This window comes from Tupaia chinensis, unplaced genomic scaffold, assembly GCF_000334495.1.
Source record: "Tupaia chinensis unplaced genomic scaffold, TupChi_1.0 Scaffold000180_1, whole genome shotgun sequence".
Lineage (NCBI taxonomy): Eukaryota > Metazoa > Chordata > Mammalia > Scandentia > Tupaiidae > Tupaia > Tupaia belangeri.
In genome coordinates this window covers 3282527-3307717 of record NW_006159655.1, presented here as the reverse complement: position 1 = coordinate 3307717, position 25191 = coordinate 3282527, and the positions used below count along the sequence as shown (strand labels likewise).

The 25191-nt window shown below is 38.0% G+C and overlaps 1 pseudogene; it reads left to right on the top strand.

The window, feature by feature from the left end:
• Positions 1 to 8413: 8413 nt before the first annotated feature.
• LOC102475761 (keratin, type I cytoskeletal 18 pseudogene) lies at positions 8414 to 20614 on the top strand (annotated as a pseudogene).
• The last annotated feature ends 4577 nt before the right edge of the window (positions 20615 to 25191 follow it).

Below are 25191 nucleotides of genomic sequence, written 5' to 3'. Positions count from 1 at the left end.
AGTTGAGAGGTCTTATGTTAGCCTAATGGGATAGCCTTTATAAATAACTTGATGTTTCTCCCTTGCTATTTTTAGAATATTGTCTTTGTCTTTAATTTTTACCAATATGGTTATGATGTGCCAGGGGAAGGATCTTTTTGTGTTGATTCTATTTGGGTTCCTTTTTGTTTTTTTTTTTTTAGGTCTGAATTTCTCCATGTTTCTCTCTATTTAGAAAATTTTCAGATAGTATTTCATGAAAGGGGTATTCAATGACTTTAATCAGATTCTTCACTTTCTGGAATACTCATTATATGGATATTTGGGCATTTCATGGTGTATAGAATTTCCTGTATGTTGTCCTCATTTATATTGGTTGTTTTTTCCTTCTTTTTGGTGATTTGGTCTATGCTGGAGACTTTGTCTTCCAGGTCAGAAATGCTTTCTTCTGCATGGTTCAATCTGCTGTTAATGCTTTCTAGGGAAACTTTGATTTTTTGTATTATATTCTTCATTTCCAGAGGTTCTGTTTGATTCTCTTTTAGGGTGTCTATTTCTTTATGAAATTCCTATTTATCTCCTGAAATGATTTTCTCATTTCCTGGAATTGATTGCCTGTTTTTTCTTGCATCTCATTGAATTCTGTCACTATGAATATTCGGAATTCTATTTCTGATATTTCTGTGTATTTTTTAGTGCTGTCCACTGTTGGTGAGGGGCTACTACACTCACCTGGGGAAGAGCTATCACTTTGTTTTCACACGTTTCTTCAAGATCTGTGCTGGTTTCTAGTAGTCTGATGCAGTGTTCACTTTTTCTATTTATTAGAGTAGATCTTGTTGTGCTGCTGAAGGAAATTTCACCCTTAGTTCCCAGGTGTGTTCCTACAGGAGAGCTATGTCTTCGAGGTCAGAGCAGTTATGAGTAACGCTAGGTGTTTGGCTCTTCTATCAAACGTTTAGTTCTTGATGAGGTGGTGAAGATGATCCAGTGTACTTTTTATTTACCAAAAGTTCCAAATTGTCTCCCAGGCCTCGAGCACGTACTCACTCTAAAGGCCTGCCCAGAGCAGGCTCAAGACTCCCAGTGGGCTGCTGGGCTGGGAGAGCACAGTATGGGTACTTTTAAATCGAGATATGATCAACATACTGCGAACTTTATACTTTTATCTGTTTGTTTTTTTGAGGGAGATTTTTGCTATATGGCATGTGTGCTCACTGAAGAGACAGAGAGAGAGAAAACAAGAAGTCGTTCCCCCAAGGGGAGATGGCCACACTGCAATCCCTTCTCCACATTCTCCTCTTGGGATCCTGAGCATGCACACACATGCACCTGATGTGACATTTAAGTCACTGTGCCCAGGACTTGAACCGTAGAAGACTATGGGGAATCCAGTGATGTAACCATTTTGCCATCTGCTGGTCCCATGGACTTCATACTTTTAAAGCATATAATCTAATGATTTTTAGCAACTTAATGAAATTGGTAACTATAAACACAATTTAAGTTTAGAACATTTCATCACTGCAAAAGATCATTATATCTACTAAGCAGTCACCCTCACTTCCCCAAACTGGCCACTGGCATCCACTAATCTTTCCTTCTCCATGGATTTACTTATTCTAGATATTTCATATAGATGAAATCATTCAATAAATGGCCACTGTGTCTGACTTCTTTCACTTAGCATAATGTTTTCAAGGCTTATCCATACTGTAGCATATATCAGTATTTCATGGTTAAACAATATTCCATGATAAGGATAATAGCCATTTTGTTTATCCACTCATCAACTGGTATTTGAGTTGTTTCCTCTTGTTGGCATTTATGAGTAATGCTACAATAAACATTCATGTACAAGTTTTCATATAGACATGCATTTTCATTGCTTTTGAATGAATACTTCAGAGTGGAATTATTAGGTCATATAGAGTAACTCCATGCTTAACCTTTTGTGAAACTTCCAAACTGTTTTCCAAAGCTGGTACACCATTTTAAATTTCTGCCAGCAATGTATGCGGGTTCTAATTTACCTATATCCTAACAACACTTGTTATTGTCTGCTTTATAAAATTATAGCCGTTCTTGTGTATGCAGAGTGGTATTACATTGTGAGTTTTTGTTTGTTTGTTTCAGTTAACTTCGTTTCTTGCAGGAGATAAAGAGTGCATGTGTATGAGAGAGCAGAAGTGTGCATATGCAAGAAAAAGACAGACATCCTTGACAGCATTTGATCTTGTCATATGATCTCCTCCCTGCAGCCCTGCAGCCCTGCAGCCCTGCAGCTAGTCAGATCTTTTACTCCAGTAATTTTGTTTTTGCTTGTTTGCTTGTGTCTTTGTAGGTTTTTGTTTGACTTTGTTTTGTTTTGCTGTTAAGTTGTAGGAACTCCTAATACATTTTAAATATTAGTGCCTTAACATATATTGTTTATAATTATTTTTTCCCATACTGAAGGTTATCTTTTTTCTCTGTTTTTGTTTCTTTTTTTTTCCTTTGCTGTTCAAAGGTTTTAGTCTGATATAGTCCTTCTTGTCTATTTTTGCTTTTGCTGTCTGTGCTTTTGGTGTGATAACCAAACATTCATTCCTAGACTAATGTCATAAAACTTTCTCTGTATGCTTTCATCTAGTAGTTTTACTGTGTTGGATCTTACATTTAAGTCTAGAATCTATTTTGAGTTAAATTTTATATCTAGTATTAGGCAGGAGTCCACACTTAATGTTTTGCAAATGGGTATTCAATTTTTATGTGTCCGGTTGAAATGGTCTTGACTCTCATGTCATAAAAACCACTTGACCATATATGTGAGAGTTGAATTCTCTATTTCCTATTATATTCCATTGGTCTATTATGTCTCTTTCTGCCAATACTACTATGTTTCATATTGCAGTGAGTTTGCTAGTAAATTTTGAAATCCATCAGTGTGAGCCCTTAGTTCTTTTCCAAAATTTGACTATTTGGGGTTCCTTGAGATTCCTTAAGAACTTTAGAATCTGGGACCAGCAGTTAGCGTAATGGCTATGTCGTGGGACTCCCATGTAGTTGACCGTGGTTCGTGTCCTGGACCCGGTGACTTAAAACTCACGCCAGGTGCGTGTGCGTGCATGGCCAAGATCCCGAGAGGAGAATGGAGGAGAAGGGATTGCGGTGTGGCCATCCCCCTGGGGGGTGATTTCTCACTTTCTGTCCCTCTGTTTCTCTCTGTCTGTCTGGTGAGCACACACATCCTATAGCAAAAACCTCTCAAAAAAAAGAAATAAAAACTTTAGAATCTATTTATTTAAATAATAATTATTGAAATTTTGGTATCAATTGTCTTGAATCTACGGATTAAAAGACTTAATACTGTTTAAATATAAATAATACTCTAAGTGATCTATAAACATGAAATGTGGTCCATTTATTTATGTCTTTAATATTTCTCAGCAATATTTTGCAATTTTATTCGTACAAAAGAAAACTTGTAGGGACCAGCAGTTAGCATAATGGCTATGTTGCTGGACTCCCATGAAGTCGACCGCGGTTCAAGTCCCGGACCCAGTGGCTTAAACTCATGCCGGGCACATGTGCGTGCGTGCACAAGATCCTGAGAGGAGAAGGGATTGAGGTGTGGCCATCCCCCTGGGGGGGATTTCTCACTTTCTCTCTCTCTGTTTCTCTCTGTCCTTCTGGCGAGCACAAGCGCCTTATAGGAAAAAAAACTCTCAAAAAAAAAAAAAAAGAAAAGAAAACTTCTTAGTTAATTCTTTTTTTCTTTTTAAAATATTATTTATTTTATGAATTATTATTGTTATTATTTTAAACTTGCTGTAGAGTATGCACTTACCAGAGAGAGGCTGGGGGAGAGAAAGAGACAAAGAGAAAGAGAGAAAGAGGGAAAGTGAAAAAACAAGCTGCCGAGAGAAAGAGGGAAAGTGAAAAAACAAGCTGCCAGGTATGGGACTCGAACCACAGTCAGTCAGCCATGTGGGAATCCAGTGCCTTAACTACCACACTACCTGCATGCTCCATAATTATTAGATATTTTATTTTCACTCCTTGGTTATTTCTAATTTTTATTGATTGATTGATTAATTGATATAGGGCATATATGCTTCCTGAAGGGAGAAAAAGAGAGAGAGAGAAAGAGCAAGAGAGAACGCTCCAACCCCAGAGGGGATGGCCATGCCATAATCCCTTCTCCTCAATTCTTCTCTCAGGATTTTGGAGGCCCACATGTGCAAGTATGTGCACATACACACGCACACGTGCATACATACACACACACACACACACACACACACACACATGCCTGGCATTTTCAAGCCATCAACTCTGTGACGTGAAGCATGAAATCAGCCATGTGGGATCCAGGTGTTCCAACCACCACTCCCTAGGGATTTTTTTTTATGTTATCATGAATATAACTGTTTTCTGAATTTCCCTTTTCTATTATTTATTGTTAGTGTGTAGAAATATAACTGATTTTTTCTTTTGACTTTGTATTCTGCCACTTTGTGGAGTTCGTTGGTTAGTTCTAACAATTTTTTTTTATGTGTAGAATCTTTAGGGTTTTCTGCATATTAGATAATCATTTGTGAACAGAGATAATTTTGTTTTTTCTTTTCTAATTTGGAAGTTATTTATTTATTTATTTTCTTGTCTAATTGTCCTGGCTAGAATTTCTAGTACTAGGTTGAGCAGACATACTGAAAGGGAGATTTTTGTTTGTTTCTTATATCACAGGAAAACATTTCAGTCTTTTATCTTTGAATATGACATCCACTATAGATTTTCTACCTATGGATTTTGTTACGTTGCATTAGTTTCATTCAATTTCTACTTTGTTGAGTATTTGTTTTTACTCATTAAATGGTTTTAAAGTTTATCACATATCTTTTTGGTATTAATTTTGTAGTAAATGAGGTGATCCTGTGCTTCTATCCTCACTGACTTCATTTACTACTTTGAATCATCTTTGTTTTTTAGGAGTAAATCCAATTTGGTTGTGTTATAATAATCTTTTCAACGTGTTGTTGAATACTGTTTGCTAGTATTTTGTTGACGTTCCTTTCTTTTTCTTTTTCTCCTTCCTTCCTTCCTTCCTTCCTTCCTTTCTTTCTTCCTTCCTTTTTTTCTTTCTCTCTTTCTCTCTTTCTTTTTTTCTTTCTTTCTTTTTTGCCAGAGGGTGCATGTACTTGCAGGGGTTGAGGAGAGAAAGTGAGAAATTATCCCCCCAGAGGGGACGACCACACCAGTCTCTCTTCCATTTTCCTCTCAGGATTTTGGGCATGCATGCACACATGCCCAGCATGATTTTCAAACTTCCAGGTCTGGAACTTGAAGAGTGATTGGCCATGTGGGAGTCCAGAGCCTTAACTACCACTGCACCTCCTAGGTCCCTACTGAAGATTTTAATATCAATGTTCATAAGGAATATTTGTCTGCAGTTTTCTTTTTTTGCTCTATATGTCTGGTTGTGAAGTGAGAGTAATGCCGGCCTTATAGCATGACTCAGGAAGTATTCCTTTCTCTTTCGTCTTTTTATGGAAAGGTTTGTGTATTTGTATAGCTTTTTTAAATGTTCGGTAGAATTCACCAGGAAGTTATCAGATCTTAAAGATATCACAGAATTACATCATTATACATTGCATGCCCCCAAACATAAACTAATATTTTTTAATTCATTAGTTTCTTAAATTACCTAGAACACAGAATATGAAGTTACAAATACTAGAGGTTATGGTTGCCCTTTTACGTTTGTTGTGCTTTTTATTTCTCATACAGCTCAAGCTACTTTCTAGTGTCCTTTCATTTCTACCTACAGAACTCTCTCAAAATTCGTTGCAGGGCACAACTAGTAGTAACAAACTCAAGTTCTATTTATTTGAGAACATTTCAATTTGTACTATACTTTTTTTTTTTTTTTTGGAGAGATTTTCACTGTAGGGCGCGTGCGCTCGCCAGACAGACAGAGACATAGAGACAGGAAGCGAGAAATCACCCCCCAGGGGGGATGGTCACGCCGCAATCCCTTCTCTTCCATTCTCCTCTCAGGATCTTGGGCACGCACGCACATGCGCACAGCGTGAGTTTTAAGCCACCGGGTCTGGGACACGAACCGCGGTCGACTACGTGGGAGTCCAGCGACATAGCCATTACGTTAACTGCTGGTTCCCTGTACTATACTTTTGAAGGACATTTTTGCTGGTAATAGGAATCTTTTCTTTTTTTTTTAATTCGTTTTTTTTGGAGAGGTTTTTGCTATAGAGCGTGTGCGCTCGCCAGACAGACAGAGAGACACAGAGACAGAAAGCGAGAAATCACCCCCCAGGGGGGATGGTAACGCCGCAATCCCTTCTCCTCCATTCTCCTCTCGGGATCTTGAGCACGCACGCACACGCGCCTGGCGTGAGTTTTAAGCCCCCAGATCCGGGACGCAAACTGTGGTTGACTATGTGGGAATCCAGCGACATAGTCATTACACTAACTGCTAGTTCCCAAGTAATAGGAATCTTTGTTGATGAGATTTTTTAAAAGAATTATTTATTTAATATTATTTATTATTATTTTAAAATTTGACCAGCTAGAGAGAGAGAAAGGGAAAGCAAGGAAGCAAACCACTAGGTTCAGGACTTGAACCACAGTCAGCCATGTAGGAGTCTAGCACTTTAACCACTACAAGACCTGCCAGCCAGGTTGACAAGGTTTATAATATATTAAATACTTTTTTTTATTGCCAAGGGGTGCATGTACTCACCAGAGAGAGAGAAAGCACCCCTCAATGGGGTACGGTCATGCCACACAATCCTTTTTCCTGTATTTCTCCATCCCGTTAGAATTTTGGGTACAAATACTCAAGTACTCAGCATGATTTTCAGGCTGCTGGGCTAATATTTGAAGTGCAGTTAACCAGGTGGGACCTGGCTCCCTTTGCACAGCCTAATTGCTGTGCTACGAGGCCATCCTGACAAGGGGTTTTGGTGTTTTGTCTGCTTGTTCATTTTACATTAAATATGTCAATCACTGCCACTAGTCTAAAATTTTAATAAGTCTACTGATGATAATGAAGATTTAGGAGATTAGTTGCTTTCTCTTGTTGCTTTCAAGATTTTTCTGTCTTTTGAAATTTTGATTACAATGTGTCTTCATTTAGGTTTCTTTGAGTTTATGATAGTTCTAGTCACGCGTTTCATTAAATTTGAGAAAAATTAGTATTATTTTATCAGATATTTTCTCTGCACCTTTTTGTCTCTTCTGAAACTCCCATAATGCATATGTTGGTCTACTCGATAGTGTCTGACCAGGCCCTCATGCTCTGTTCACTTTTCTTCAATATTTCTTCTTTTTCCTTCACAGACTCAATAATCTGCATTGTCATATTGTCAAGGTCATCGATTCTTTCTTCTACCTGCTCAATCTTCCTCTCAATTCTTTTAGAAAAAAAATTTCATTTTAGTCATTGCACTTTTCAAGATTTGTACAGGTTTTTTTTTTCCAGAATATTGTGGATTTTTTTCATAATTTCTTTTTGTTTTCTTTTTGCACCCTTTTGATCTTTTTATTGTTATTTACATCTTGTTCATACATCATTTTCTTGACTTTTTCCATATCATTTGTTAGTACTTTGAACACCTTTAAAATATCTATTTTAACATCTTCTTTTTGTGAATCTTTCATCAGATTTTTCTCGTAAATTGTTGTTGTTGGTTTATTTTTTTTTTCTCTTGAAAGAGACATATTTTCTGGTTGTTTTTCGTGTGCCTGTGATATTTGGTTGAAAACAAAACATTTGAATATACCAAACAAATAATTCTATAAATCAAGTTATTCACCTTACCAGATTTTTTTAAAAAAATAAATAAATGAATAAATAAATAAATAATCTTCTTGCTTAGGGTCATTCTGAGGCATAAACTTAAGGTCTTTTCAGATGTTTTTTAAACGTTTTGTTTCCCTGGATGTGCATTGTGAGTTCTACTTCCCTAGCATAAAAATTTTGGTTTTTTGAATGTGCTATTTTTTAAAGCCCGTCTTCCAGAAAAGGAAAAATAAAAATGAAAGGAGAAAAAGGCACTGCAAGGAAGACAATTCTGGGAAGAAAAAAGGAAGAGGGAATGAAAGGGAAAGGAATCTGAACAATGGGAGAAGGTGCAGAAATGGTGGCTTCTGTGTTTGTGCCTTCAAGATAGAAGCTGCAATGAATGATGGGAAAACAAATGCCATTATTTGGAGACAGGGTCCTTATTGTCCACCTTGGCTCCCACAAGCGGTGTGCACCCTGCTCCAGAAACATGCACAGCAGCCTACTGCTGGGATAGAGAAGAACAGGTATCTACTGCTGAACTAAGAGCTGAAATTAAACAAAGTTACCACAATTTACTGCCCGAACCTTCCTGGAAGTTACCGGCTTTCAACGGACTTCAGAGTTCTGCAATAGTTACATCACACAGACTCTGCCAGTGTAACTGCTATCTGTGTATAAAGACAACTTTTTGGTGCTTCTTACTCAGCCATCTTCCTAAAAAGTCTTCCCTGTAATTGTTATATGTGGAGAATATTTCTCTCTTTAATTCTAAGATTTTTATTTTATTATTCTGGGACGCTACTTTGAACTATACATAGGTAATTATTATATTTTCTTGATGGATTGATATTTTTATGGTTGTAAAATGTTCATTTATGTTTGAGTTAACATATTTTGTCTTCAATATCATTATTTTGTTAGGTATTACTAAAGCCACTGATGCTTTCTTTTGGTCTTTTTTTTTTTACCATCCTATATGTTCAACCTATTTGTGTCCTTGAATCTAAAGTGTGTCTCTTGTAGATGCCACTTATTTCCTTTTAATCAAATTCTTTCTATTTTTATTGAACTGTTTAATTCATTTATTTGTAATGATTACTGATAGGATTTTTGTTTGCTATTTTTGCGATAGGATGTGCGCATTCACTGGAGAGACAGACAGAAAGCAAAATATCACCCCCCCCCCCCAGGGGAAATAGCCATGCCACAATCCTGTCTCTTCCATTCTCTTCTCAGGGTTTTGGGCATGAGTTTGAAACCATGGGGTCTGGGACTAGCACCATATTTGGTCTTGCGGGAGTCCAGTATTTTAACCACTATACCACTTGCTGTCGTCACATAGTTGCCTTTTTTAAGAGTAAATTTTGGTTGTACCATTAAGCCTCCTGTTGCACTGGGTTTATATTGAACACATATTACTTTATAAGATTTCAGTTTGAGGTAATATCAATTTAACTTCAATAGAGTATAAATTATACTACTGGGGAGACAGCAAGAAAAAAAAAACTCCCCCCCCCCCCCCAGGGGAAATAGCCATGCCACAATCCTGTCTCTTCCATTCTCTTCTCAGGGTTTTGGGCATGAGTTTGAAACCATGGGGTCTGGGACTAGCACCATATTTGGTCTTGCGGGAGTCCAGTATTTTAACCACTATACCACTTGCTGTCGTCACATAGTTGCCTTTTTTAAGAGTAAATTTTGGTTGTACCATTAAGCCTCCTGTTGCACTGGGTTTATATTGAACACATATTACTTTATAAGATTTCAGTTTGAGGTAATATCAATTTAACTTCAATAGAGTATAAATTATACTATATTGCTACCTCCAGGTCGAGCTCTCTCTCTATGAAAAGATGACAAGCAAAACTGTATGTTGGTAGTTAATAATATCAAGTTTGTACTTGCTTAAACATTTTAACAGAATGACAGAAAAGGCAAAGAATCATGGAGTGCCCATCATACCATTTTGTTTGTCAAATTAGGCAATATAGAGGAATTTAAGTTTTACTTAGATTTCTGGGTTGGTTTGTTTGTTTGTTTTGTAATTTTTGAGTTCATTTTGCTTAACATATTCTTTCTCTCTCTTACTAATCTTATTCTGCTTGAGAAATTTATCACCTTTTTACTGTACCTTTTTAGGGAGTATTAATCTCCTTCCTATTTAACTTACCTATTCCATTTACCCAAGCTTACAGAAGAAATTTTTCAGTTTTCTGAGCTATAAAAGAAAGAGAGGGAGGGAGGGAGAGAGAGAGAGAGAAAGAGAGAGAGAGAGAGAGAATGAACTTGATTTAGACCACTGGTGGAAAATGATTAATGGACTTTCTTTGGGGTAGTTAAATTTCTGTTTCATGAAAATAATGAACACAAACTACTAATTCAATCATTATTTTATTCACTCATTAAGTATTTATCTTGATCAAAGGTAGACACTTTATATGTCACATTTCCTTAGAAAACAGTAAATTGTTAGAGAGTAATTTATTTCCATCCTAAAAGATTTTGCCTAAATTAATTTATGGAGATTCTCTAATGGGATATAATTTATTTAAGACCTAATGTATTATCCTGAGATTTCAAGGAGAGCCGCTAAGAACTAAATCCAGAGTTGAGCTGCTTTGTAAAACAATGCTAAGAGGTAAATATGAACCTATAAAAATAAAAAGTTAGAAGAGGAAAAAGGTATTAAATGGCATATTTACATGAAAAGAACAATTAGCATTATATAAAATTAGTTATACTGAAGTGAGTACTCCCTTAAAACATTACTCTCTTAAAAATGAATGAGCTCACGGGACCTCTGAAAGCACTTAGTAGCCATCTTTTGCTTCTGAGCAGACTTTTTCTTTTGGAATTTTTAAAGAATTAGTGTTTAGAAAATGTCATTGATTGACTTTTTTTGGGTAACTTTAATTTTTTTTTGTTGTTACAGGGCATGTGTACTCGCCAGAGATAGAAACAGAGACAGAAAGTGAGAAATCATCCCCAAGAGGGGAATGGCCACACCACAATCCTTTTTCCTCCATTTTCCTCTTGGGATTTTGGTCATGCATGCCCAGCACAAGTTTTAAGCCTCTGGGTCCAGGACTTGAACCGTGATCAACTACATGGGAGTTCAGTGACTCAACCATTACACAATCTGCTGGTCCCGAGTAGCTTTAATTTTAATGATGGGAGGAAGCAATTGAACTAGGCTTTTTTATACAATTAAAAATTTAAAGAAATAAAAGGCTATCTAAATAAAAATACAAGCGATCATGTTATTATGTACATGTAGCTTTGTACAACACTCGAGAAGAGAGAGAGTGTGTGTGTAGGTGGGGAGGAACAGAGAGAAAAGCAAAGTGATTTTTTAAAGTTGCTCCACTGTCCTAATAACTTTCTTATCTTTGGACAGTTTAAAGGAGACTGAAATCTGTCCCTGACCTCGATGTGCAATCTGCCACCTATCCCCCATCTGGCAAAGTCATCTCACACGTGAAATGATTTATAATCATGGCTCAGTACTTTAGGTCACTACTAGTGTAAGTGGAAATATTTGAGTCCTTTCAGCCACTAATTTCTAATTAGATTTTGGCTGACACTCTGAATCTGGAGTGTCATTGTTTTTGCTTTTGGACTGTCCAGCCTAATTAATCGACAGACTCTTTCATAAATAGATTAATGGAGGTTGTCTCATTACCCAAAGTTATTTCGGGCAATGCTATATTGTACCTCATTAGGAAAGTATGAATTGGAGTAGCTGTTGGTTAGAAGACAAAAGTCATGTACAGTATGAGGCTCATTTTTTGTTTTGTTCTTGTGTTTCTAAAAAGAGTTCTTAGCCTTCATTTCTCTGCCTATGTTCTCATCTGGTACTTAAGAGAGTTTAGATGAAATTGGTATTGATTTTCATCTGGGTTTACAATCAGAAGGTTTTGTGCAGCCCTGTGATTTCATAAATATGTAATCTGAATGAATTTACTTAGTCTCTGAGCATCTTTTCTTTTATCATTCAAAAAATTATAAATAATATTGGTACCTTGATCTTACAGGGTTGAGTGAATGTGAACAAAACGACTAATCACTCATCTGCCTCTTGCTTCATGGTACTCACTCTCTCCTTGACTTCAGTGGTACTGTTCTATTTAGGCCCTCCTTTCTATTATGTGCACTTTCCTAATTTCAATGTTTAAATCAATAACTTCTCTTTGACTTTCTCTACTTCGGTGAACTGTAACTCCAGCATAACTTCATAGTCAAGGTAATGTCCTAATCTTATCATCCCCCTGAATTCATCCCATGAAAACATGTATCTTTCATTATTACAACTTCCACAGGCACCAGTGTGATTTTTTTCAAATCTGCCAGGTCCAGGACTCAAACTGCATAGTTAGCCACATGGGATCCAGCCATCTTAACCACCATGCCACCAGAAGGCCCTTGATATGTTTTATTTTACTTTCATATACCATACTTACAGTAGTATTTCTGAATTTATTTTAGACATTGTCTTTTTTTTTAATTATAGTGAGAACATTTAACATGAGATCAGCCCTGTTAACGAATTAAGAGTAAGGTACAGTGTTGTTAACTATAGTATTGGGTTGTTGGAAAAGTCATGATGCATTTTTGCACTGAAAAACATGAAAAAATATGTCATGACTTTTCCAATGACCCAACATAAGGTTGTTCAGAAGTGCTCTAAAACTTATTCATCCCTTATAATTGAAATTTTATGCTCATGAAATAGTCTTCCTTTTTTCTTTCTTTCTTTCTTTCTTTCTTTCTTTTTTTTTTTTTTTTTTTTTTTTTTTTGGGGGTGTTTTTTTTTTTCGCGTGCACTCGCCAGAAAGACAGAGAGAGATAGACAGAAAGCAAGAAATCACCCCCCCCCCCGCCTCGGGAGGATGGCTACACTGCAGTCCCTTCTCTTCCATTCTCCTCTTGGGATCTTGGGCACACATGCACCCATGCCCGGTGTGAGTTTAAGCTACTGGGTCCAGGACTCGAACTGTGGTCGACTACATGAGAGTCCAGAAACATAGCCATTATGCTAACTGCTGGTCCCAAAATAGAGTCTTTCTACTTCCCCCTATTCCTGTCAGCCACCATCCCTACTGTCTGCTTCTGTGAGTTTGACTATTTTAAATACCTTATATGAATGGAATCACACAGTATTTGTCCTTTTATGTCTGGCTTATTTCACATAGCATAGTATCCTTGAGGTTTGGAGTTTTGGTCATATTGTAACATGTATCAGAATTTACTTCTACTTTAACAGTGAATAATGTTTCATTGTATGCATATATAGCATTTTCTTCTTTCAATAAACATCTATTTCTCCATATTTGCTTTTGTGACTAGTGCTACAATAAACTTGGGAATGCAAATATCTCTTCAACATCTTGATTTTTATTCTTTTGGGTAAATACCAGGAAGTGGGATAACTGAATAATATGCTAGATCTATTTCAAATTTTTTTGAGAAATTTCTGTATTTGCTTTCTGTAATGGCTACATCATTTTACATTCTTACCAACAGTGTACAGGGGTTCCCATTTCTCTACATCTTTGTCAACACTTGTTATCTTATTTTTTTATAATAACTATCCCATCTTCCTGATTATTAGTGATTGTTGAGTATATTTCCATATACCTCTTGCCCATTTGCATATATTCATTGGAGAAATGTTTACTCAGGTCCTTTACTCATTTGTTTTCTATCAAGTTACATGTGTAGGTTTTTGTTTCTTCGTTTTACTGTTAAGCCATAGGACTTTCTTATGCGGTTTGAAAAGTATCCCTTTATCATTTGTATACTTTGCACTTATTTTCTCCCATTCTGTAGACTGCCTTTTCATTCCATTATGTCCTTTGCCTTGTGGAAACTTTTCTTTGATATAGTTCCTCATATCTATTTTTGCTTTCTGCCAGTACTTTTGTTGTCATATTTAAGAAATCATTGCTTCCATTAATGGTATAAAGCTTTTGTTTTATGTTTTCTTCTAGGAGTTTTACAGTTTCAGTATTAAGTCTTTAGCCCATTTTGAGTTAATTTTTTATGAATGATGTAAAATGTGGTATGAATTTCATTCTTTTTTCATGAAAATATCCATTTTTTAAATAATTATTTATTTTATTTATTCATTCATTTATTTTTTAGTTTGATCAGAGAGAGACAGAGGATGAGAGTGAGAGAGAGAAGTGAGAAACAAGGCACCAGATTCAGGACTCGAACCCTGGTCGACCATGTGGGAGTGTCCAGCGCCTTAACCACCATGCCACTTGCTGGTCCCCCCCCCTTTTTTTTTTAATAATTATTTATTTTATTTATTCATTCATTTATTTTTTAGTTTAATCAGAGAGAGACAGAAGGTAAGAGTGAGAGGAAAATATCTAGTTTTTATAGCACCATTTATTGTGGAGACTACCTTTAGTCTGTTGCATATTTTTGGAACCCTGTCAAAGATCAGTTGACCTTATTTATATGTGTGCACTTATTTCTGTGATCTCTGGGGAATTCACTGCCCCAGGCTAATCATCTTTCCATACTGATGATATTATTGACTCCTGTATACTGAAATATGATTTATGAATTTATTTTATCCCTATCTGGTCATAAATTTCTGCTTCCACTCACAATTTCATTGGATGTTTTCCTCTAGTAAATTTCCAGCTTATACTTTCAACTCAACATCCTTTCAATAACATCAATCTTTTCCATCCCAAGGCAGTGGTCTTTTAATGACTTTCTTTTTTACTTTTTTGGTCAAGGAGTCTTTTTTTTTTTTTTTTTTTCAAGAATTCAAGTTTGAAACATGATAGTGGGGGAAAGATGAGAAATGATATTTAGGGGACCAGTAGATTCATAATAGTTACATTGCTGGACTCATATGTAGTCGACCACTGTTTGAGTCCTAAACCTAGCAACTTAAAATTCACACTGGGCACATGTGCTTGCATGCCCAAGATCCTGAGAGGAAAATGGAGGAAAAGGAATTGCGGTGTGATCATTCCCCTGGGGGGTGGGGGGGTGGGTGTGATTTCATGTTTTCTGTCTCTCTGTCTCTTTCTATCTCTCTGATGAGTGCATACTCCCTATAGCAAAAATGTCTCTTAAAAATAAAAAGAAACAAATGACATTTAGAATGCAGCAAGTTTTAAAGGATCAGTTGAATAGTCTGAATACGAGATTAGATACTAACAATCTATTGGAATAGTTTTTAAATTTCTATACATCTTCCCCCACTACCATAGCAACAACAGTGTTTGATAGGTTATTAGAGGGCTTTATAGAAGACACAAGAAGGTGAAAAAAATGAATCTGAAAATTTCCCTAATTGTATTTTCCCAGGGCTGGCTGGTGGTGTGATGGTTAAGGGTGCTAGACTACCTAACAGGCCAACCACAGTTCAAGGCCCAGATCTGGCAGCTTACTTTCTCATTCTCTCTCTCTCTCTCTCTCTCTGTACCTCTCTGAACAAATTGAAAATAAATAACTAAATAATAAATAAATAAATTAAAATTAAATAATTCTAATTTTTTTTTTCCTAGAGGACTCAAATACATAAGCACACCATTTATTTTGAACTGGTACAAATACATCACTTACTTTGAATTTGAAAAAACACTCAGAATTGTCATTCTGAGAAACCTGAGGCATTACTTCTCAGAGAAGCAGCCCCAAAGATACTGGTTCAGTTGTATTATATGAACATTCTCTCCTATATCTAATGTAATGGTTCAATAAAGATTTAACACATTATTCATCCATATAAAGTAATAGAAATGTGAAGAATTCTAACTTTACCATGATTAAGAATTTAAGGTTAAACCAAATGTAAGTTATTACCAAACCGTTTTGTCCTAATAAACTAATCAAATAAACCTACAAGAGTCCTTTATCTTCATGATCACAGAAAGTGCTGGAAAGGTGCTGATATCAAATTTACTCTGAGAATCCCATATAAGTTACCCAAATTCCACTTTAGTAATTATCTTTAAAAGTATTCTTTAACTTGGGAACCAGCAGTTAGCGTAATGGCTATGTCGCTGGACTCCCACGTAGTCGACTGTGGTTCGCGTCCCGGACCCGGTGGCTTAAAACTCACGCCGGGTGCGTGTGCATGTGTGCCCAAGATTCTGAGAGGAGAATGGAGGAGAAGGGATTGCGGCGTGACCATCCCCTCTGAGGGGTGATTTCTCGCTTTCTGTCTCTATGTCTCTCTCTGTCTGTCTGGCAAGCGCACATGCCCTATAGTGAAAATCTCTCAAAAAAAAAAAAAAGTATTCTTTAACTTGTCCCCAGAATATTTTCATCACTTTATTGCTTATAATGATAGCTTATTGAAGACATACTGATTTATATTTTTAATTTTTGATTTACACTTAAAATCACAATACATGGGTCATTGTGTCAGTTGTAGGTCCTGAACTAAACTCCGGCCTTCATAAACAAACTTTTGAATTCAGAAATGTTTTGAATACAACAAATGACCATTTACATGAAGTTTAACAGCATAGACCAGTTCAAATTTTCTAACTTTTACTTTTGACCTCCAAACCACTTTCTTCTTAATAGTTATTAAAATGTTCTCAAATTTTAAAGACCAGTTGTGCTATACTTGGATTTTCATACACAGAAATAGCAGATATTAATGGCTGCTAAGGAAGTAACCACACTGAAACAAGCACAGTGTTAATTTACAAATAAGCATTAATGTGACATTTAAAAAGCATTTTTGGTTTTAGAGCTCCAAGACCAAATTAACCTATAATCATTGGTTTTATTACAACAGTAAGGCAGAAATCAAGTGACTCAATTTGGATAAGTTTAAACAAATATTTCACCGTTATACTAGATCTAAAGCAATGTCCTCCTGAAAAGACTATGGGTTTATTTACAAGGACTTTGGAATAAAAACCACAACACAAAATAACGTTGAGCTTAATCTTTTAAGAAGTAATAGTAGTATCAATTACTATGGCATGATTAGTAAACATTGTAAAATATTTATTGGTATACTATAAAGTGTAATGTTGTATTGAGTGTTTTAGGAAAGCATCCTGAAGATTAGAAAAGGATCCTGACTAGGGTTGATACAAAAAAATTCTAAATTACTTTTTAAATAACAGAAATATGTAAAGAAGCAATTATGTGTAACACATGAATCATACAGCTAACAATTTTATAGATTATCTAAAGGTAACAAAGTTTATACTTAAAATTTTTGCTCTGAGATATTTGTGCTCTATGTAGAGGTGAGAGAGAGAGAGAGAGAGAGGATAGCGCTCCAGGAAGGTAACCACACCGGAATCCCTTCCCCTCCATTCTACTTTCAGGATTGGGTCATGCATACACACACAAGTATGTTTTTCAAGCTGCCAATTCCAAAACATGACCACGCATTCGACCATATGGTTTCTAGCTGCCTTTACCACCACACCACTGTCTGGCCCCCAGTTTATACTTTTAAAACTGTTATCAAAAGGGCCAGCTGGTGGTGTGATAGTTAAGGTGTTGGACTCCCACATGGCCAACTGCAGTTTGAGTCTAGGACCTAATGGGTGCTTTCTCACTCCCCTCCCCCTTTCTGGTGAATACATGTGCTCTAGAGCAAAATTAAATAATGATAATAATAATAAATAAAATTTAATAAATAATTCTTATTTATTTATTTATTAGAGAGATTTTTTGATATAGGGTACTTGTGCTCACCAGAGAAACAGAGAGAGACAGAGACAAAAAGCAAATAATCAGAAGGCAAGAAATCAGTCCTCCAAGAAGAGATGACCACACTACAATGCCTTCTCCTCCATTCTGCTCCCAGGAGTTTGGGTATGTGCACACACACGCCTGGCATAAGTTTTAAGTTGCCAGGTCTGGGACTCAAACTGCGGTTGACTACATGGGAGTCCAGCAACGTAATCATTACACCATCTGCTGGTCCCAATAATTCTTTAAAAAATAGGAACCAGCAGGTAGCATAATGGCTACAATGCTGGGACTCCCCTGTAGTCAACTGCGGTTCAAGTCCTGGACCCAGTGGCTTAAACTCACGCCAGGTGCATGTGCGTGAGTGCCCAAGATCCTAAGAGGAAAATGGAGGAGAAGGGATTGCGGTGTGACCATCCCTCCTAGGGGCTCATTTCTCACTTTCTGTCTCTTTGTGTCTGTCTTTCTGGCGAGTGCATGCACCCTATAGCAAAAACCTCTCCAAAATATAAATAAATAAATAAACAAATAAATAAGTAAATAATTCTTGTCAAAACATTTGGAAAAAGAAGAAAAATGATAAATAAAAACTCGAAAGTGATAAAAATGAAATCTCTTCTGAGAAAAGAGAAAAATGAATGAAAAGAGCTCCTCACTGAGCTCTGTTATCAGGATCATTCTTCTACATAGCTCACAGGAAATTTGACACTGTTGAAGCTATAATTGTATTAAATTAATGCTTAGAATTTGGATATGCTTTAATTTTTGGCTGCTTGGGTAACTTTAGCCTTTAACCAAGCATATGAAGTTTTGCTTTTCTTTTCCTTTTTCCTTTTTGGGTACAGCTGTAAAATATCTGGATATAGAAAATTTCATGTTATTCTTGCAGCCTTGATATTTAGGATGGATTGTAAAATACTAATATGTATGAGAGTTCAAAGGTTCATGAAAAAAAGAAAGCTATACTTATTACCACAGGAGCACTTTATTACAGAAGTCATTGTTCCCTAGAGACTGTCACTGTAGTTGTGAGTCTTTGCCCAGAAATCTAGCCAGACACACACAAAATTTGTGTGCAATTAGTCTAATCTGGTTTCTTCTAGGAAACTTCGAGAAATGTTTATGAAAAACAAGTATCTGATGATCACAAAAACAAAAATTTAACAAGCCCAGTCCATAAACCTGATTTTTTTTTTCAAATAAAGACATCACCAGAAACAATCACCTGCTTATGCTGAATGTGTCATAGGTTAAGAAACTACCTTAAGGATACCAGCTGTGGCACCACCGTCATGTGCAGGACCTGGAGGGACTCACTAATGATGATTAATGGAGGAATTACTCCCTGAGGAAGTAGGGTTTAGGCTTAAGTTTATAGACATTAGATAGGTCAAGTAGTAGGAGACCAAATTAGCTCAAATTCAGTCATCATTTTTTACCATCTCATGGGGTTTTTAAAACATAAACCAACCCTTAGCAGATTTATCAAGTTTGAAACACTCATCTTCAGGAAACAGTCACCAAAAGTCATATATTTAATATGAAAAGACATTAAAAAGTTAATGAAAAAACTGAATGAAGTATGAATTTATTTAGGTGTGAAGTATTTTGAGACCCATGCATAGTTTTTTCATCTGACATATTTTCCATGAACTTTCTGAAGATTTCATATTTCTAAAATTTACAAAAATTAAGTTAGAGTGTTGGGAAGCCTGGATAGTAATTTGCATTCATTATTTTAGCTTCTTTGTTATCTTTTCCTATTAATAGTATAATACTCTCCACGGCTTGAACCTGATTCCTGAACTCTCGTCTTCCTCCTCAGACACCATGAGCTTCACCACCCACTCCACTACCTTCACCATGAACTACTGGCTCCTGGGCTCCGTCTGGGCACCCAGACACCGGATCTGGTCAGCCAGCAGCACCACCAACATCTATGCAGGTGCTGGGGGCTCAGGCTCCCGGATCTCCTATTCACGCACCAGCAGCGTCCAGGGTGGCCCGAGGGCCTAGCAGTGGGGATGGCCGGGACGATGTGGGGGTTGATGGGAATGGGGAGCTTCCAGGGAGAGGAGACCATGATGACCACCTGACCTCCTACCTGGACAGAATGAGGAACCTAGAAACTGATAATGGGAGGCTGGAGAGCAAGATCCGGGAACACCTGGAGAAGATGGGGCCCCAAGTTGGAGATTGAGGGTGTTACTTCAAGACCATGGAGGAGTTGAGGGCACAGATCTTGGCAAACTCTGTGGACAGTGCCTGCATGGTTCTGCAGCTAGACAATGCCCGCTGCTGATGACTTCAGAGTCAAGTACCAGATGGACTGACCATGCGTCTGTCTGTGCAGAGCAACATCCACGGACTCTGCAAGGTCATTGATGACACCAGTGTCACTAGGCTGCAGCTAGGGACAGAGATCAAAGCTCTCAAGGAGGAGCTGCTCTTTGTGAAGAACCATGAGGAGTACGTAAATGGCCTAGAAGGCCAGATCGCCACCTCTGGGTTGACCGTGGAAGTGGGTGCTCCTGACTCTCAAGACCTTAGCAAGATCGTTGCAGATACTTGGGCCTAATATGATGAGCTGGCTCAGAAGAACCAAGAGGAGTTGGACAAATATTGGTCCCAGCAGATTGAGGAGAGTACAACAGTGGTCACCATACAGTCCACCCAGGTTAGAGCTGCAGAATCAACACTCAGGAAGCTGAGACAATGGCCCAGTCCTTGGAGATGACCTGGACTCTATGAGAAATCTGAAGGCCAGCTTGGAGCATAGCCTGAGAGAGGTGGAGGCCCGCTACGCCATGCAGTTGGAGCAGCTCAATGGCTTCCTGCTGCACTTGGAGTCAGAGCTAGCACAGACCCAGGCAGTGAGAGTGCGAGGTCCAGGAGTATGAGGCCCTGCTCAATTTCAAGGTCAAGCTGGAGGCTGAGATTGCCACCTACCACCACCTGCTGGAAGACCACGAGGACTTCAGTCTCAGTGATACCCTGGACAGCAGCAACTCCATGCAGACCACCCAAAAGATCACCACTCACAGGCTGGTGGACAGCAAGGTGACGTCTGAGACCAATGACACCAATGTTCTGAGGCTCTGAAACAGCAGAAGCAATATAACCTTGGGAAGCAAGAGGCCAATAAAAATGCAGAGGTAAAAAAAATAAAATAAAATATTGTATTCTTGCACTAATTCTGTAAATAATGTAGTGACAGTCCTTTATCTTTTGCCATAAAAAGCAACTCCAGCAGATGGCATAGTGGTTAAGGTGCTGGACTCTCACTTGGCCAACCACAATACAAGTCCTGGACCTGGCAGCTTGAAAATCACTCTGGGCTTGTGTGCATACCCAAAATCCTGAGAAGAGAATGGAGAAGGGATTGTGGCATAGTCATCTCCCCTGGAGGATGATTCTCACTTTCCCTCTCTCTGTCTCTGTCAGCAGCAAGTACATGTGCCCTATGGCAAAAACCTAAAACAAACAACAATAACAACAACAACAAACAACAAAAAACCCTTAAGACTCAGATCTCAAATGGTTTGCCCAAGTTTATACTGCTAAGTGAGAGGCAGAACTGAAACAACCAGATTTTCCTCCATATCTTTCTCTTAGACATCAAGTTCATTGCATGCATCAAGTTGATGAACCATAGTTACATATCAGAAACCTCATTAGGAAAGATCTATGCAAATAAAAGCATATCGGCAGATTATATTTTCCTCCACCTATCTTGTGAATGCCTTCAGCAAGACCAAAATTCACAAAATCCAGTAAGACAATATCAGCATGAGCTCAGTTTTCTGAATATGCTTCTGGTAAATGTGTCCTGGCTATAATGGAAATGAAAAATAAATGATGATTTCAAAGAAATGTATTGTGTGTGCTAACAGGAAAAAACTATTAAAGTATATGGAAAAGTATCTAAGAACTCTCAATCCCTGTAGAAGTCTGTAAGTTTGTGGTAAATTACATTTTAAGACTCCATGAGACTTTTTTATTGCAATCATAGCTTATCAGGTTATGCAACAGAAAAGTCTGTTCTATAAACTGTTAAGGAGGCTTCATCACCCAGAAAATGAACTAGTTCAGGAAACACTGACTGAGAATTTAGATATTTATGAAAACTAGGTACTTTCTTCTTTTCTTCTTCTTCTTCTTCTTCTTCTTCTTCTCCTTCTTCTTCTTCTTCTTCTTCTTCTTCTTCTTCTTCTTCTTTTCTTCTTCTTTCTTTTTAAACTTTATAGAGATCTTCAAGCAAAACTATGGACAAAGGTTCAGGGAAAGGAATCCTTTGTCCTTTTTCTTTTCCTCTTTCTCTTTCTTCCTTTTGCTCTCTTTTTCTTCTTTCTTCTTTTTTAAATTGGCCAGATGGTATGTGTGCTCACTGGAGAGATTTAGAGAGAGAGGGAAACTGAGAAAGCACCCTCACAGGGAATGATCATGTACCAATCCCTTTTCCATCTCCCTCCTTTGGGGATTTTGGGCACACACAAACACACACACACATGTCCCAGGCTCCTTTTTTTTTTAAGAGATTTTTTTGCTGTAGGACACATGTGCAGATGGATGGCATGGAAGCTCTAGATCCTTCCTTCTGTGTTTTTATTTGATTCTCCAACAATGAAGCTCAGTTGAGAGTGCATCAGGACTGGGCATGGTGTTCCCTCAATGTACTGAATTTAAACTGTCCCAAGATAAGGCCACCAGAAACAAGCTTAAGAGCTTTGAAATACTGTTCTGAGATTATATCTTTAAGTTTCTGAATAATATGTTCTAGTGTTGGAACACTTAGGGTTTCTTTACAGTAACTCTCAGAGGCTAATTGACACTAGAAGTTGCCTTGCTGAGTTCCGTAAAACTTCCTGAGGAGTTTCATTTGAACATCAAATTTGGTTGCCAAATTTGTGGCTTCTTCAAAAGTCATAATAAAAGTCAAAATATTTTCCAACACTTAGTGGAGTGAATGGAGTACTTCAGTATAGCTACTGGTTGTGAAGAAGCCATCAGAAGTTTACTCCTGAAGATTTTCCCCAAAGGCTCTAAAAAAGACAGGACATTTTAAAGAACAACAATGGAAACAATGAAATCAAAATGATACTGCAATTCAGATACAGACACACAACTAGGTAAACAGTTATTTCATCTATTATTTGTGTGAAAATCCACTAAATTTTCAAAAGCATCATGCCTCCTGTCCATTGAAAATGCAAATTTCCTTCGGTTCTTAACCCTTTTCTTTGCTGTTCTGAAAGCAAATTGAAGTCACTTTGTCAAATTCTAAAAGCAACTGTGGTGATTGAAGGGGAAAAGCACAGTTTCTCAGTTGTTTCCAGTGCAACAGGCACTCCCATAACAGGCACTGGTTTTGCCATCAACGTAGTTAAGGCTCAGGAAGAACAGAGTGTGTAGATGGCTTGGAGATGTTTTCCCAAAAGTCTAGAAACACTTTCATTTTGGTAGAAAATCCACTGGCCACAATGTAAGCCTGGCTACGACAATACTCCATATGTAATCCCCACTTGTCAGTTACCATAGTGTGAAATTTCACAGCTAAAATTTCTTCCTCAGCTTAGTGAGGTAGGAAACCTCCGGTCTCCTCTTGGTTTAGGAGATCATCAATGAAGATCACTAGCACAAGCAGCCGCTCCTCTCCTAGGAGTTTACCACGTCGTTGGTGATAACGGAAAAGACACGTGATTCCCTCACTTCCTTGGTCATCTCCTCCCAGATACATGCGGCTCTCTGATCTCCAGTTTCTGTTTCTGCTGTGCCTCTGAAAAGAACAAGTCAGAGCCCTTTCTCAGGACTTCCTCACCAGAATTTATCCAGCACTCACCCCAGCAGAGCTTGAGAGCTATCAGGAGTCAAGAAACCAGCGAGGATCTCATCAACCTCATGCCCATGCAGGGGTATGTTTTGTTTTCCTATAAAAATCGACAGTTCAAATACATTTTTTTAAATTTATTTATTTTAGATTTTTGCCATAGGGCACATGCACTCACCGAAGAGGAGAGAGACAGAGAGGGAAAATGAGAACTCAACCCCCAGGGGGATGGCCACACTGCAATCAGTTCTCCTTCATTCTCCACTTGGAATTTTGGGCATGCACTCACGTGTGCCCAGTGTGATATTCAAGTCACTTGGACTGGGACTTGAATCATGGTCGGCCATGTGTGAATCCAACCACCTTAACCACCATGCCACCTGCTTGCCCCCATATAAAAATTTTAAGTATTCTTTATTTTCTTCTCTTCAAAAGTCAAAGAGAAAATTTCTACATCCTGCTCTTCACCCTCTCCTTCTATCCTGGGTTTCTGAGCATTGATATTGTTTCTTTATGGTTTTTGCCCCTGTTGAGAACTCTCTTCAGCTTGTTTCGGTTTCAGTGTACTGATTGCAACTTTATTCTTCTATTTGTTTTGTTCAGATGATCAGTGAAATCAAGTAGTATTGGTATAGCATTATCTCAAAGAACTGTACTACAAGGACTAGTTCTATAGATCATAGATATTTTGATGTGTTTAGCACATATCAATAATCTTTATTTAGCTAATCAAGTGTTTTATCATCTAACTCTGCTCTCCTACAATTCTCCACCCATTTTTGGCATCTGGCTGGGTTTGGTGGGGACCAGGTCATTGTGTTCTTCAGAGCAGTTGGAGACCACCCAGAAGTTTACCATCTTCCTTGCCCACTAATTATAGGTTCCTCTCCCAGGCTCCAATAGGCAAGGGTTGTCTGGAGCAGGCAAGGAGGGGAACCAGACCCACAGCCAACAGGGCAGGGCCTATGTGGGCAGAGATAGCAGGGTTCCAATTTCTATCTCAGTCGTCACTTGAGATTGACATTGATTTATATATATAATTGATTTATATTATGTAATTGACTATAGTCACTTATATGACCAGTGCAAGCTTAACACCTGTCACGTGAGCCATTCAAGTCAGAGGACACTGCCTATTCTGAGTTGATACGTCCACACACTACCTTGACTGGGGAAGGCTCCTGTACCTTATACAAATCTGAGAATTCCAGAACCCATCCCCTAGAAGAGCAGCTACCATTGGTTTGGGTGAACCTACACCCCCTACAGGCAGGACTCCAGCATAACACACTAACACCATTCAGATCTTGAAGATATGGGCATGGATGTCTCTGTGTTCTTGGTTGGTGGTCCCCCTACATAATTCATGCACACCAGACAGAGTCTGAGGACAATAGCTTGAGTGCTATGACTGCACCCCTTAAACTGACAAGATCTCTGTATCCTACATGTATCACACACACAACCTGAGGTCACCAGGCACCTCATACTTGTCACCTGCCCATGGAGATTCCTCCTTGACTGGCAGGCCTTCAGTCATGAATTGTCCCTCATCAAGAACTATAGAGTTGGTTCACAATTCCAGTGGCCCTCACACCGAACGAGGCTGGATTTTTTTTTTTTTTTTGGAGAGGTTTTTGCTATAGGGAGTGTGCGCTCGCCGGAAAGACAGAGAGACAGAAAGCGAGAAATCACCCCCCGCGGGGATGGCCACACCACAATCCCTTCTCCTCCATTCTCCTCTCAGGATCTTGGGTATGCACACACACGTGCCCAGCATGACTTTAAGCCACCAGGTTCTGGACTCTAACCACAGTCGGCTACATGGGAGTCCAGCAACATAGCCATTACGCTAACTGATGGTCCCAAGAAGGCTGGATCTTTTTTTTTTTTTTTAGAG